Consider the following 15258-nt stretch of genomic DNA (forward strand, 5'->3'; position numbering starts at 1 on the left):
TAGACATAATTTTGATCACAATGCATAGTAGCAAATATTTACACCAACTACAAACTCAAGACAATCTTAATTTCAAAATCCTATTTCTGATCTAAAAAATTTTTTGCCAAAGCCGTGGATGGGATATTTGATTCTCCTAATTCACCCTGAAGTCCACACCAGACAACTACACTCTGACTGAAAGAAATGTACTCTTCATCATTAGGTGTCAGAGGGACTTTCTCTTGTGTAGGTCTCAGATATTAGAATGCCTTTCCAGAGATCTACTAGTCAGGAGATCCACTATCTCAGATACCATTCTATAATCAAATCCCTCCTTGTAAATGAATTGTTACCTTAATGAACACTTTATCGCTGGTAGACTATAATGGAGAGCAGCATAAAAGGACACAATATAGATTGTGTGTTATATAAACGTGCCCCAACCATCCATCCATTTATTTATCCCTCAAATCATCTTATGTCCTCATAGCTCCTTCTGCCACTAAAGTCCGCGTTGCTGTAAATACAACTTTGTTAATTGGCAAAGAAGTTCTGAAGCAAAAAATCTCTGAAACTTGGAAAGAAGATAGTTTAAGCAACACAAATGAATTAAAAGACATATTGTACATTGCATGAAAGAGAACGTTTATTGAAATGAACAAAAAGGCAAGCAGGTGTAAACAGGAGACCATCCCCACAACCTTAAAAAGAAACACACAATAGTGGATTGAAAAGGAACAGCACAGCAAACGCTTCCGGATGGAAGGTTCTTGTACCCTCTTTCGCAATATCTTCCAGTGATAATAATGCATTGTCACGATGGTTTCAATTGATAATACATTCACCAGTAACTATGTGTGATTCAATTTGAAACTTAGTGACATCCATAAACTGAGTACCCTCTGTTGTGGCACCTGTTCTGCACTAGGATGATCTTTTTCAAGGTGAAAATCAAAAATGGCGCTCCTGTTAAGAGAGTAGTACACCAGAGCTCTAATTTAAGCATGTGGATAAAGTGCAAAGCAGTCCAGAAAGCGTATAGTAATTCTGATGTTCTCCATTATTTGGAATCCTTTCCTCACATGTTCCATCGGCTGGGTCTGCAACATTCAACTCCTCCTCAAGATTCATTGATGGTCATGTACCTGTCTTTTCGTGCTGACCGGTTTGCCATCAACTAAGGGCCATATGTAGGTAAAACGTGTTTTGCGATTCTCTAATTGCAATTTTTAGGGAATCGCAATTAGATTATTGCAAAACGGAATGTAGGTAGGATTAGCAAATAATTTTGCGAATCCTACATATTCTTTAATTGGGAATTGCAAATTGCAATTCGCAATTAAGAAATAACTCCCCATTCATTCCTATGGGCCTAGAGGCCCATAGGAATGAATGGGAAGACATTCTCAATTTGCGATTCTCAATTAGAGAATCGCAAATTGAGAATGCAATTTCAAGTGTGCCAGGGTGTCAAAAGGACACCCTGTTGCACCCCTGAAATGAGCATGGGTGCACATGTGGCACACATACATGCCCTAAGGACATGTGTGTGCACCACATGCCACTTTGAAAAATGCAAAAATATGCATTTTTGAAAGAAATCGCAAATTACCACCAACCTGTAGTTGGTGGTAATTTGCGATTCCTTAAGGCCAAATTGCACTTTTTTGGTGCTTCTTACATTGCATTTAAGGAATCGCAAAATTTGCGATTCCTTAAATGCAATTGCAAAATAAGGAATCGCAAATTTAGCGATTCCTTATTTTGCACGCAGATTTGCCTTCCTACATACAGCGAATTTCGGCGTTTGCGATCGCAATTTTGCTTTATACATATGGCCCTTAGTCTTCTGTAATTGTTATGACCCGTGTTGTCCTGGCAGGCTCTGAAAAACAAAATATGGAGTAAGTTAGGATGGTTCTAAAATGCAGGGACCATAGAGTAGGGCAACACGGGTGTTTGAATCAGCCATCCAGTAGTGTTTGCTACCTGTAAGTTAACGGGACTCAGCCCTGCTATCAGTGAGTTGGCTTTGTGTACTGTATTAATTAGGCCTAGGTGAAATGTAAATTACGACAGTGAAATCGCCAAATTCCATGTGAAATTCCCAACATTTCCTGAAATTTTGTATTATTAGATTGTTTTGCAGTTGTTTGCTGCAGGGCACTAAGGGCCAGATGTACGATGGGATTTTGCTTGTGCAAACAGGTTTGTGACATGTTTGCACATGCAAAATCCCTGTGGGCCATGTACTAACACTAATTTGCCAGTCGCAAAAAATAGCGACTCGCAAAATAGTGTTTAGCGACTTGCAATAAGCAAGGGCCATCCCAAGGGCGCTCCTTCCTTATTGCGACTCGCAGCCCTATGTATGAATGTTTTGTGACTCTCCTCAAAAGGGTGGGAATGTAGTCGCAAATGGGACTACATCCAATGGTCGTACATCTGGCCCCAAATTGCATAGAAAATATCTTGTGTTGGCATCTCAAGTGGCTTGTTTCATGTGGGAATTGAGCCCAGACACAGGACCTATGCACACGGTGTCACTGGAACCAAGCTATAACTGGTTGGTGAGCCCTACCAGAGCGAACCAGTCCTAGCTTGCTTGTGTTCCGCTTCAGGGATGACCTGGCTCGGCAGTTCAGGTTTGACTTTTCCCATTGGAGCAGGATCTGATTTGCAAATGGCTGGGTCCAAACTGAGGTGGCATGGGGTGAAAAATATCAATAGATAGGTATTTGGCCCGAGTAAATTCCAGTGCCTGAGATTAATTCAAGCATCCCATTCATAAATCTCTGTATACTTTAGTGTACCTCACTAAGTGGAACTTGTATGCCCAGACATTGGTCCTGTGCATGCTGTGTCACACTGTGTCACTGAAACTAAGCTATGCAGGGCTGATGAGCCATAATCAGGTCGGAGAAGGTACTAGGTTGCTTGTGTTCCTGTTCAGGGAGGAACTGGGCTGGCAGTTCGGGCTGGACTGTTCCCATTCAAGCAGGATCTAGACTGATTTGCATATGCTGGTTCCAAACTGAGGTGGCATAGTGTGCAAAGTAACGATGAGTTGGGATGCGGCCCGAGTAATTACCAGTGGCCGAGATTAATTTGAACATCCCATGTGTCACTGTATGTACCCTATCACTGGAGTGGCACACATACTACATGTTAGCAAAGAGAGAGGGAAGTAGATTTGTATGCGGACCCAAGTACCAACTTTAAAAGGGAGTTTAGAGTTACTCTGCCTAACTCATACTGAGGGCTAAGGTGTTTTACCGGGTGCTGGACTGTAACACACTTCGGTAGACTTTGTGTAGAATTTCCCTTTTGACTAGGGATTGCCGCCAGTGGTATGACGCCTACCGCACCAAGGTGGCCTCCCACCAAACACCCCATCTGTGGAAGCTCATTCCCTCTCCAGACATTCAGATCTCAGCGCAGTATCCCATAAAGACAGAGCAGGGCTGCAACCACCATCTTTCTCTGATTCAAAGACCACTCCATTGGTTGGGTCGACCGTCTGAAGTGTGCTTAGGGCCTCAGTGAGAAGTAGGAAATTGAGGTAGGTTTATAAAAACCTGCTCCCTTCATCTACACAGCCATATAAAGTTTAGCATAGGTCTGATTCAGCGATGGGTATCATTGTATTTTACCTGGAAGCCTGGGCAGTAGTTAAAGGAGTCTAGTTTAGACCAGCAAACTACACAGAAAACAGTTTAATTATGTTTGTTTTCAGTAATTTGGTAACAACCGAAGGTGATCTGCTTAAGGTTGTTGCCTTACCTTGTCCTATTGAAAAGCTGGACGTGTCAATATGTGGGAAAGAACTTACTTACAGAATGCAGGATCCGCGTTACAAAGCTCCTGTCTGAGCCTGAATCTAGGTCACATGCTCTAAGATAACCTCCACATGCTGAATCTAACCCAGGGCGTGGCTCTTGTGTCAGAGACTGTGTGGGGTGCAAGTGGTGATGTCAGAGCCTGTTTATTGTGAGAGTGGGGTACAGGTGTGTAGGCGCTGGGCATCACAAGAAACATTTACCTTTGGAAGAAGAACCGGTGCCGCTGTAACTGCTGCGTCCTCCTGAGCTGTATCCTTTAGAGCCAGAGTCTGACAGATGCTTAGTTTGGGAGACCTGTGAGGACCTGTTTACAGAAACACAATGAATGATACTGTCCTGAGTAAAGAGCCTGTAACATTGGCACTTGAACAATGTCTCTCTTGAGGACAGAAGGAATGACACACTTCATCACAGGGAGTAAGGCAAACATCTCCGGTGACATGTGCACAACAATTTAACTCGTCCATGACATTAAAATAACATTATACAACATTTCAAAGTACGCATCTTCTATATTAGTACAAATATAATGCAATTTAATACTTCCTTAGTAAAACGTTAAAATCCCTAGCCATGTATTTCATCTATAAACTCCCTACTTGGGCAACGTGCACTGCCTTAGCAATCATTTAAAATGCTCACTCGTAAGTTTAGCCAATAGCGTTGCACCTGAGAAGCTTCGTTGGCCTCACTCAAGACAGAGTGCAGGTACTTATAGCCTCCAACCTATATAAAGCGAATTCCCTATGTCTGGACATCCCCCAGTATCTTATACAGTGCCTTCAGGCAAAACACAGCAGGTAGGCTACTGCTCAACATCCCAAAATCCACACCCACCAGCAGCCACCTTGAAAATGTACATTGGATTCTGTGCATACGCAAATAATGTTTTAGGCAGTCTGCCTAATGCACAGAAGCCTGGCAGATGTAGGGCCAAGCCTTATCTAGAAAAGCTCCTTCACCATCAACCGCTGAGCCTTCTGCACTCCTCCTCACTCCATCTTCTTACAATACCAGAATCAAACGATCTATATAAGGTGAAGAGCTTTCCCTTATCTGTCAGCTAAGATGTGGAGATCCCTCCTCTGCAGATTAGGGAAAACCGCATCACAGTGTTTTGAGGAAACAACTTAAATCCTGGCTCTTTCCACTTCCATATTCTTGACTAGGAGGCACCTCTCGCTTAGGCTGGAATCGTTTTCCAGTTCCAAGACGCCCCTCTGGGTAGATGTTCCTGCTCTAGAAATTGCTATTCATTTGCTCACTCATCCACAAGCCGTCCAGTAAAGATTTAGGACCTGATTTAGGGTTTGAAGGATTGTTTTACTCCATCGCAAATATGACGGCTATTTCATCCCCCTTATTAAGAGTGCATTCTGTCCTATGCAAATTGCAATGAGACGGACAGGATATCCATTACGTTGTGGCGGAGCAGCCATCCGCTAAACTATAAATCCGGCCCTTACTCCTTGCGCATATTCCGGGACCTAGGGGCGACTGAAGCAACTGTGGCCTAGTTTCGATTTTCACATGGCTTACCCCATTCCATTCAACAGAAAAAACATGTTGTCATGCGTAACCTTGACCTACGAGCAGGCGTCCGGACGGGGTAGGCTATTCACGCCAACACCCGAGTAAAACCCCCAAGAAGGTGCGGGTATCCCACGCCATTAGCTCATGGAGAAACATTATCTCTGTATCTAGGTCGTTATCCAAGGGGGCATTGATCTAATTAGGATCTATGATAGCCACTGACTAGTAGCTTCAGGCTTCTCCCCTTCCCCCCTTATTAGACTACGAATGGGCCAATGTTACCCCACCTATAACACACACGTTCGTGCACTCACCACGCTCCACACACACTCTTGGTCCTGAAGAAACGCCAAGGATCGTTCAGACCGTTTCAGGCGTGAAACATGTCGACCTTAACATAGTTACCTGGGCACATTGCGCCCATGTTGGTAACCTCTAACCTACGGGTTGTTTTACTCTGCCAAGGGTACCTCTTCATTAAAAACTTTTTTGGCAACCCTTAGGCATATTTAATCCACACTGCATGCATGCACTGTCCCTCACACCCAACCTGTTACCCACACACCCACATGCATACATCGGCAGCTCTCTAAAAGATCTCCGTCAAAGAGACCCTTCGAGGGACCCGTAGGGCATTGCACCGCCGGCCCAACGAGGAGCAACTGCCCGATGATGAAGCATGACATCCCTTGGGATGTGTGAGGGCTACAAGAGACAATTTGTGTCTCTCCCCACCCCATGACCTGGCATCTCTCTTTCTTCCTCTCCCTGTTCCTCTCTTTCTTTTGTCCCCCTAAGTGTGAGGACTATGTGTTGACAAACTGCATACACAAACCCTGGAACAGTGCCCCCTATTTGATTTACATATAACCATGAACACAACCATATTGATGAAGCGAGCCGTTCGCCCAGCAAAGATAAAGGATGAGACAGTGGAAGCCATTGTTACAACCCATAGACTTTTATAATCTCTGATATAGATTTACTAACAGTGATCACTGGAGCTAGTATGGTTTCTCTGGAGCTAGTATGGTGCAGAGTTGTTTACAATGGTGCAAACAGCAGCAACCATCAACTTTTATGCACAAAAGTATTTTGTGTCAGAAGAGGACAACAGAAGACTCCACAATTGCTTTGCATTACAGTCTACCAACCCCTCAGTTATCTATGCAGAGGGAATGTAGCAGAGTGGGAACAGCACAAAGCACTCATAGGTTTTCACAAAAAGCAGAATCTGCTGAGGTAGCAAAAATTGACTTTGCATGAAATCCCATTGCCGACTGAAACCAGGCGCAAACAAGGTACAAGCAAAATATGAATGATATTCCTCTACGTTACATATGTAATTTCGCATTTAAAAGGCTTTTTGAACCGACGACGACAAAAGTCAGAGCACAACTTTTTATAAATTTGCAGCTGTGCAGATGTTATTGTTCACACTACGCGATACAGATGTTCATACAGCAGAACTGCACGCAGTACAGGAGGTTTGGTACAGGATTTTGAAAAGTGAAGGGAATCTTTTTCAGGAGAGCTGAATCCTCTTTATCCTCATTCTGACTGCCTTGTGACACTACACATGCTTCTCTACTGTGAGATCCTTCTACCTCGGGTGCCTAGCTAAGGGAAGCGAAGGAATTCATCAATGGAGCTTGCTTCCACCTCCTTACCCGCCTGAGCCTTCGAGCAGATGCTGGTAGGTCGCAATCTCCTGCTCCAGCCGGCTCTTGATGTCCAGGAGTTGGTTGTACTCGTCACTCTGGTACTCCGTCTCTTCCCTGAGCTCGACCAGCTGCTCCTCTACGATGCTGATCTTGGCTTGCAGCTCTGCCAGCTGAGAACAATAGTTTCCCTCTCTCTTGGCCAAGTCCATCTCCAGGGAACTTTTCTGGTCGATCAACAAAATGGGCACAGTTAGAAAGTAGAGGACAAACCTATTGAGGAACCACGTCTACAAATATTGCTTTTTTTGGTTCCTGCATCGCATTGCTGGTGATTTCATGGTCAAAGGATCTATGTTTCTAAACACACTGAGCCCAATCCACAAAGTTGTGTGTGTGTGTACAAATAGCAAAATGTATGATTTAAGGGAATTCGCAAAAAGTGGACTGGCACTCGAAAATCAATTTCCCCGGGTATATTAATACACTATTGCGATGCTATATTCCACATGGGTAAAACTTATACCCAGGCTGGGAAGGAATTCCAGGACAAGGATTCCCTGGAAAATTGCAGAACACCTAGAAGCTTGAGAGTTTGTGAATATTTGCAGAATTTTCCCCAACCCAGTCCCATTCTGTAAATGACTATAGATGTACTTCTGTCAAAGGCAAGAGTTAGTCATTGTACTGAGTAGGAAATGAGTAGTGAACCCTCCAAGATTGATGGAAAAACATTTTCTCGTTAGAGGAAAAAAACGTGCAGTTGCATAAATCATTGATATGATTACATAACTGGCAATAGACTTATGTTATTACACAACACTTTCAGGGTTCGTAATGGTGGGGATGCCTTCTGAGGGCTACACCTTTCTTTTACCATTGCCAGTTGTGCCTGCAGCTCTATCTCCAGCGATTGCAAGGACCTTCGCAGTTCTGACACCTCAGTCTTGCTTGATTGCACCTGCTCCACCCCTGTTGAGATCTGTTGTTTCAGATCTGAAAGACAAATGAGGGTTATTTGATGGGGTCTTCTCTGTTTTGTTTCGACAATGAACATAGTGGAAAGAGGAGTCCATACCCTTAGGTTGAAATCCTCTTCGGCCCACCTGCGGTTCTCCTCTGCCATTCTTTCATATTGCTCCCTTGTCTTGGTTAGGAGGCCGAGGAGGTTTATGCCTGGCACAGCATGCATCTCCACACTGACGTCTCCTTGACTGTCACTTTGGAGAGCCTTCATCTCCTACAAAGAGAAAATAGGACAAGTACCCTTAATTTTAACTTAATTTGCATACTAGAGATGTAAAAAATAGAAGATCAACGATAGAAATTGGGTTATGTAAAAAAATGTTTTGCTTGTAGTACTGTAATTTTAAAAGAACTTACTATTTGTCACTGGACCACTAAGTAATGTTCAGCATGCTAGCGTAATCAACACATTTTACAACAGGAGTATCTAATGTTGATCTAACATCCATCGCAAATATCGGTAGGTGGAGAGAGCAGCAAAGAGAAGAAGGTATCCCACTCAGCTTCCCAACAGAGTATCAACAGCCACCAAAAGGAGTGGGAAAGCACAGTGCTACATCAAGGACTCTCTCTTAAAAAACCATGCAGGACGTGAGGGGCTGTTATCCGCATGAAGAGCCAACGCCAACTGTGCGTAACTTTTCCACCTTCACCCCTCTCCCCCCCCCCCCCCGGCACCTATGGGGACACAACTATGAGTCATGAATTCTCCTGTATCTCCATAGAAAGAACATAACTGCGACTCATATGACCAGGTGACCGTGTCCCTTCTGTCCTACTAAAGGGATCCAAGAAACAAACCTTATGGTCCTTACAGATCTTGACAGGCACAAGTAGGCTGAAACATGTTGACCATATGTTTATATAGATGTGCAGAATATCTGGCTCTTTCCTACCCACATCTCTTTTTCTTTTAACCTTACCCGTGCCTTATTATTAATAAATTAATTTTTCGCTGCAACAGGAGGTAATTATAGAACACAGTATCTATGTCATGGATCCCACACTCTCTCTGGTGTTCGAGACACATCCTCCTGGTGGATGACAGATTATATGATGATGCCACCACTTACTAGTATGCCACTGACCGAGCGCTGCTGTTGAGGGTCCCATAAAAATGTTTGAGAGAGACTCTATGATCCATGCCAGATTTGCAGCATATCCTCATAACACAAATAAGCATATGCTGAATTTAAATAGTCATCAGCTATCCGGTGAATCTGGCATGGGCTCAGCCTTACTGCACCATTGGGCAATGATGCCCTATAGTATATGTAGACATTTGGAGCCTTTCAGAGGCCTCTAAAAGATTGGTACTGAAAATGATGGGTATTTTGGGTTTATCCCATATTCATCACCTCCAAGACCATTCTGAAACACATTGCTATCTCTTACTTCCTCGTGGTTCTTCTTGAGTGCCGCCAGCTCCTCAGTCAGGCTCTCCACCTCTGACTCCAGGTCAGATTTGGCCAGGGTCAGCTGGTCCAGGACCCGACGCAGCCCATTGATGTCGGTCTCCACACTCTGGCGAAGCATCAGCTCATTCTCATACCTAGGAACATGTTAATGTTAATGAAAGCCTCAGGCCTTTTGATAAAGCATGTTCTATCCATTCTTTTGGCTCTGTCTGATCACAGTCACACTAGTGGTGAAGATACATGGGGTGCAACACGTCTTACTCATCCCAGCCAAACACGGGGTCAGCTACGATAGAATACAGATAGAGCGAGCCTTAGTGGACGTTATCGGAACAATCCTTGAGTGTATTTTGGGGCAGAAAATCCCAAGGCTTTCTCATGGAACACTTTATAAACCTTCATTCTGAGTGGTCCCTTGGTCTCTAACCGGCCAGTGGCAGGCGTTACCAACTGAATAGTGAATTACGATGGACGTTGAAATTTCATGTACAGAATTACCTATGGAGTTTCCAGGGATACATTTGACAGGTGAAGCCATGAGCACATTTTCCCGGAACTTCTCTCAGCATTTGAGAATGACACAGGGAAATTATAATTTTGGTTGATATTCACTATTCCAGAGGAAATCACTCATAATATGGGGGTTATTTTGAATCCACGAATTACTGGTAAGCATGGCAACATATATGACATAAGTGGCAGTACTGTTTTTCATCAGCAGTTTTTTTCCAAGTTTCTTTTTTATCACCTTGATTTTACTTCTGGAGTTGAAAATTTGTCCTGGCATCTGTACCAACATTTGCACGAAGCAATGGTTGTTTTCACACTGGTCAATCATTTAAAATATTTTTTTTGTACTTGTGAGGTACTGGAAACATTGGTGCCACATCGCATCAGTACCAATCCATTCTATGTATCTGGAAATCTAGGTGCAGTGGACCCGGTGCAAACAGCACTGTGTCTGCTTCCTCCCTACCAGAGTTATCTCCATTTCTCATTTTCTTGGAAGTGTAGTCATGTCAAACTGCTCCTTCCTTTGCTATGTTGCAGCAATTAATCCATTAAACATGCGGCACTGTAAGGAAGTATGTTCATCTCATATGACATAGATGCCTTGAGTAAGGTGTGGACATTGGAAGGAGCTCCAAAGAGTTCCTGCTCTGGTGGTGTCACCGGCTGCTAATACTGTGCTGAAGATATAGGCCCATTTCTGGGACAAGTTCTCTGCATGAACCTGCCCCCTTTCTATATGTCAGACCTTTATCATTCAACAGCGAGCAGCTAAAAGTGACAATGCTCCCTTTATTAGGAACAGTGCCAGCAAAATGGATGACGTACCCGCGTCATGCATCTATGGCTTCAATGCACAAGAGAAGCTACAAGCACAAACCCCTGTACAACCCCCTTGTAACATGGCTGCCAGTGGGTGAGTTCTCTGCCATAGGGGACAAGGGTCTTAGGTCTGCTAGGAGGCATCAGTGTTTCTTGCACTTCCATGCTGCCTGAATTTGAATTGTACGTGTGTTGATATGAGCCATATGCAAAACATTACTACTGTGCTTTACTCACTTGAGTTTGAAGTCCTCGGCTGCCAGCCTGGCATTATCGATCTGCAGGACAACGCTGGCTTTGGCCACTTGGGCCTGCAGGATCTGCAGACACAAGATGGCATAAGGGAGAGTTAAGGCCTACTTGTTCATAAAATATTACATTTAACGCGGGCTGCAAGTTGGGCCAGTTATTGTTAATGGCAATTACAACGTTCCATATTATGCTCACTAAGTGGTGCCCTTACGAGTGAGTGCTGAGCTACTGGGTGAGTCTACTGCCTAAAGTGCTGAATGTCGCTCTCAAATACAAACATGAAAAACTGCATCTCGGCACTTTATTTGCTTGGCACGTCGTGGTCTTAGTGCTGGTGATAATTGCCACAAGGCAGACTATCAATTCATTTGGCTGCAGTCTCTCCCACTTGAATTCCACATTCCAGTTCACATTTGTTGCCCTCTGCAGTGAGTACTGTGTTGAATTCTGTAACCGTAGACTTCTGACTGCTTCTGCTGCTGCTCATCACCTGTACACGATTCACTAATTTAGCATATTCAAATCAGCTCAAAAGTTGGGTAGACATTGGAACTTCCTTGGGAAGTTGGGAAATAAAAACAGCTGCCACATTAAGAATTTTGCTCGAAGATTTCCTTAAAAAATGCAAACATGATTTTTCAAGTTGCTTTTCAATCCCAGCTGTTGCGATTTGTTTACATTAATGTTGTCCTGCAAAGTAATTGCATTATGTATTTAGTTTGCAATTTCATACGTGTAAAGAAGTTTAATTTCCTTCATAAGGGCTACTGCAAACTAAAGCAGTCTTACTGCTCAAGGCAAGTAAATGTTGCGAGCTGCTTAACAAGGTCTGCTGACCAGACTCGCTCTCTCTTTTCGGGGTCACTTGATCAGTTTCGGTGCCACATTCCATATTCGAGTGTACGAAGCTGCTGCACGAGCAGTTCTCCCAAAGACTATCTATGACGTAAGGAGCCTGGGGTTGGGTACAAAGAAGGTTGTGAAACCTTAGGTTATAATTTTACAGAAGCTGCAAGGACCTGCCAGAAACAGCTTCCTCTCTTGATGGTTTGTTCTTGGTCTGAATAATTGTTTAGAGTCATGGGGAGATGTTTTTAGGTTCACTGTTACTCTCCAAAACCTTAGCTCGTAAGGCAAATGGGACGTTTCTACAAGGAAAACATTTTATTTGCGGCTTCGTGTATCAGTGAGTGAGGCTGTTGAAAGAAGCTGCACTCCAGTGTGATGTGGCCTCTGGGTAAACTGGGGGCTTCAAGATCAGAGGAGAAAACACACTGAACTGGGTAAGACTTTCAACTGGTCATTCTCAGAAAAAGGTTAGACAATGTCTAGGAATCTTAATTGGAAAACGTTTATTTTGTCTGTTTTGTTGCTTTTTATCAGCCAGTGCTGAGTTAGAGCAGGGATGGGAAGCACACTCTAGCATCTCCGGCTGTGGTTTGTTGTTGCTTTTTATCAGCCAGTGCTGAGTTAGAGCAGGGATGGGAAGCACACTCTAGCATCTCTGGCTGTTGTTTGTTGTTGCTTTTTATCAGCCAGTGCTGGGTTAGAGCAGGGATGGGAAGCACACTCTAGCATCTCCGGCTGTGGTTTGTTGTTGCTTTTTATCAGCCAGTGCTGGGTTAGAGCAGGGATGGGAAGCACACTCTAGCATCTCCGGCTGTGGTTTGTTGTTGCTTTTTATCAGCCAGTGCTGGGTTAGAGCAGGGATGGGAAGCACACTCTAGCATCTCCGGCTGTGGTTTGTTGTTGCTTTTTATCAGCCAGTGCTGGGTTAGAGCAGGGATGGGAAGCACACTCTAGCATCTCCGGCTGTGGTTTGTTGTTGCTTTTTATCAGCCAGTGCTGGGTTAGAGCAGGGATGGGAAGCACACTCTAGCATCTCTGGCTGTGGTTTGTTGTTGCTTTTTATCAACCAGTGCTGGGTTAGAGCAGGGATGGGAAGCACACTCTAGCATCTCTGGCTGTGGTTTGTTGTTGCTTTTTATCAGCCAGTGCTGGGTTAGAGCAGGGATGGGAAGCACACTCTAGCATCTCCGGCTGTGGTTTGTTGTTGCTTTTTATCAGCCAGTGCTGGGTTAGAGCAGGGATGGGAAGCACACTCTAGCATCTCCGGCTGTGGTTTGTTGTTGCTTTTTATCAGCCAGTGCTGGGTTAGAGCAGGGATGGGAAGCACACTCTAGCATCTCCGGCTGTGGTTTGTTGTTGCTTTTTATCAGCCAGTGCTGGGTTAGAGCAGGGATGGGAAGCACACTCTAGCATCTCCGGCTGTGGTTTGTTGTTGCTTTTTATCAGCCAGTGCTGGGTTAGAGCAGGGATGGGAAGCACACTCTAGCATCTCCGGCTGTGGTTTGTTGTTGCTTTTTATCAACCAGTGCTGGGTTAGAGCAGGGATGGGAAGCACACTCTAGCATCTCTGGCTGTGGTTTGTTGTTGCTTTTTATCAGCCAGTGCTGGGTTAGAGCAGGGATGGGAAGCACACTCTAGCATCTCCGGCTGTGGTTTGTTGTTGCTTTTTATCAGCCAGTGCTGGGTTAAAGCAGGGATGGGACGCACACTCTAGCATCTCTGGCTGTGGTTTGTTGTTGCTTGCTTCCTGTGCTTTAAAGTCGCTTTTTCCAGTTACCCATGCCAGAAAAGAAATTGATGTTTTCTCCCTTAACTTATCTCTATTATCATACTTTTCTATCATGCTATGAGTGCCTACCTCTTTAACTGCAAGACACCTGCTCTACAACTTCTGTTCTGGTTGTATGCTGTTTGCTGCACAAGAGTGTGTATTCATTGATTGCAATGTATGCTTTGTTAGATCAATTAGTACCAATTTATTTAGTGATATGTGCTTCAGATAGTAAAAAACATAACAATGCTTAACCATCACGGACAACTTTATCTCTAAACATTTGCTTTCAAACTTTGTTATTTTCATTTCACAGGTTTTTCTAGAACCCAGATTTAAATGCCTAGATTTTTATCCTGCAATCAAGAGAAGAAGGTCAGTGAGTAAAAGGTTTAGGGTACCGTTCCAGAACAGGTACTTGATGCCATACAGGGGAACTCGGGTGTATTTGGGAGGTTGCCAAGAAGATGGGGCACATCAATTGCAGTGAACATTGGTCTAATTACACGTGCTATAGAAAGTTGTTTATGTTTAAACCTCTTTTTGCATTCTCGCGAAAATGGTTATGGTAAGTTGTTCAGTTTTTTTAAATTAGATTAGGATTGAAATAGACAAAAATGAGAGAAAGAGAAGTATATAGAGAGACATATGGACGATCTAGGATTAGGCAAACTCTTAAAGAGGAAGGGGAAGAGAATGAAGTACCTTCACATTTTGCAGAGCACATTAAGGAATTAGTTTTGACCGGTGAGAACATTGTCTAAAATAAGGAATTAATTGAGCCGAACATGATACTTCACCTTAGCTTGAAGTTCTTCAATTTGTTTGAAATATTTGCTGTAGTCCTTTTCTCCAGGAGCTGGTCGGTGCTTTGCATACCACTCTTTGATTTTACGCTCAAGCTCAGCGTTGGCATTCTCCAGTTCCTTGACCTTGTCTAGGTAGCCAGCCAGGTGGTCGTTGAGGTTCTGCATGGTCGCTTTCTCACCGGCAGAGAGAAGGCCCTCACTATGTGGTTGGCTAGCATGGCTCCATTGGTCCTCATGGCTAGCCTGGCCCCACTGGTTCCACTGGCCCAATGGCCCCCATGTTCCCTGCCAACAACACCACCACCAACAAAGCTCCCTACTGCAGCACCAGCCAAGCGACTTCCGGCACCACCAACAAAGCTGCCGCCCGCATAGCCCCCGAAAGAACCCCCAGCATGGCTACCCTGGCTAGCACCCTGTCTACCCCCAGTTTTCTGAGAAGACACACTGAGAGCGTGCATGCCCCCAGAACTGTGTAAGCTTGCCATGCTGTACTATCGCAGGTGCACCAGCTCAAGAAAGGCAGCAGAGGTGGTGACTGGATGCTGGCTAAATGGTTATTCCTTATATACAAATTGGAGAGGGTGTGTCAGCTCACTGAGTGCTGTTTCCCATATCAGTATGCAGAGTTTGCCAGCTTATCTCTCGCTCATTATAAGATCAATTACAGCCATTATTATTCATACATGTTTCTTCCCCATGCGCGCCGCTGCCCTTGCCCCAGGGCTTTTTTTGTTACGTCAGTACCTGAGAAGGGTGAGGCGCAGAATACCTTTCAGGACA

General features: G+C 44.2%; 1 pseudogene across 1 annotated transcript; it reads right to left on the minus strand.

Annotated features, from left to right (window-relative positions):
- Positions 1 to 607: 607 nt before the first annotated feature.
- On the minus strand, positions 608 to 15001 carry LOC146869321 (keratin, type I cytoskeletal 12-like; annotated as a pseudogene). Its single transcript, XR_014980013.1, has 8 exons — positions 14467 to 15001; positions 11032 to 11114; positions 9440 to 9596; positions 8097 to 8258; positions 7896 to 8000; positions 7028 to 7245; positions 4025 to 4128; positions 608 to 1867 (listed from the first exon to the last, which is right to left on the minus strand). The product of XR_014980013.1 is annotated as a keratin, type I cytoskeletal 12-like (transcript).
- Positions 15002 to 15258: the final 257 nt, after the last annotated feature.

The sequence above is a fragment of the Triturus cristatus genome, chromosome 1_1 (genome assembly GCF_964204655.1).
Source record: "Triturus cristatus chromosome 1_1, aTriCri1.1, whole genome shotgun sequence".
NCBI classification, from domain to species: Eukaryota; Metazoa; Chordata; class Amphibia; order Caudata; family Salamandridae; genus Triturus; species Triturus cristatus.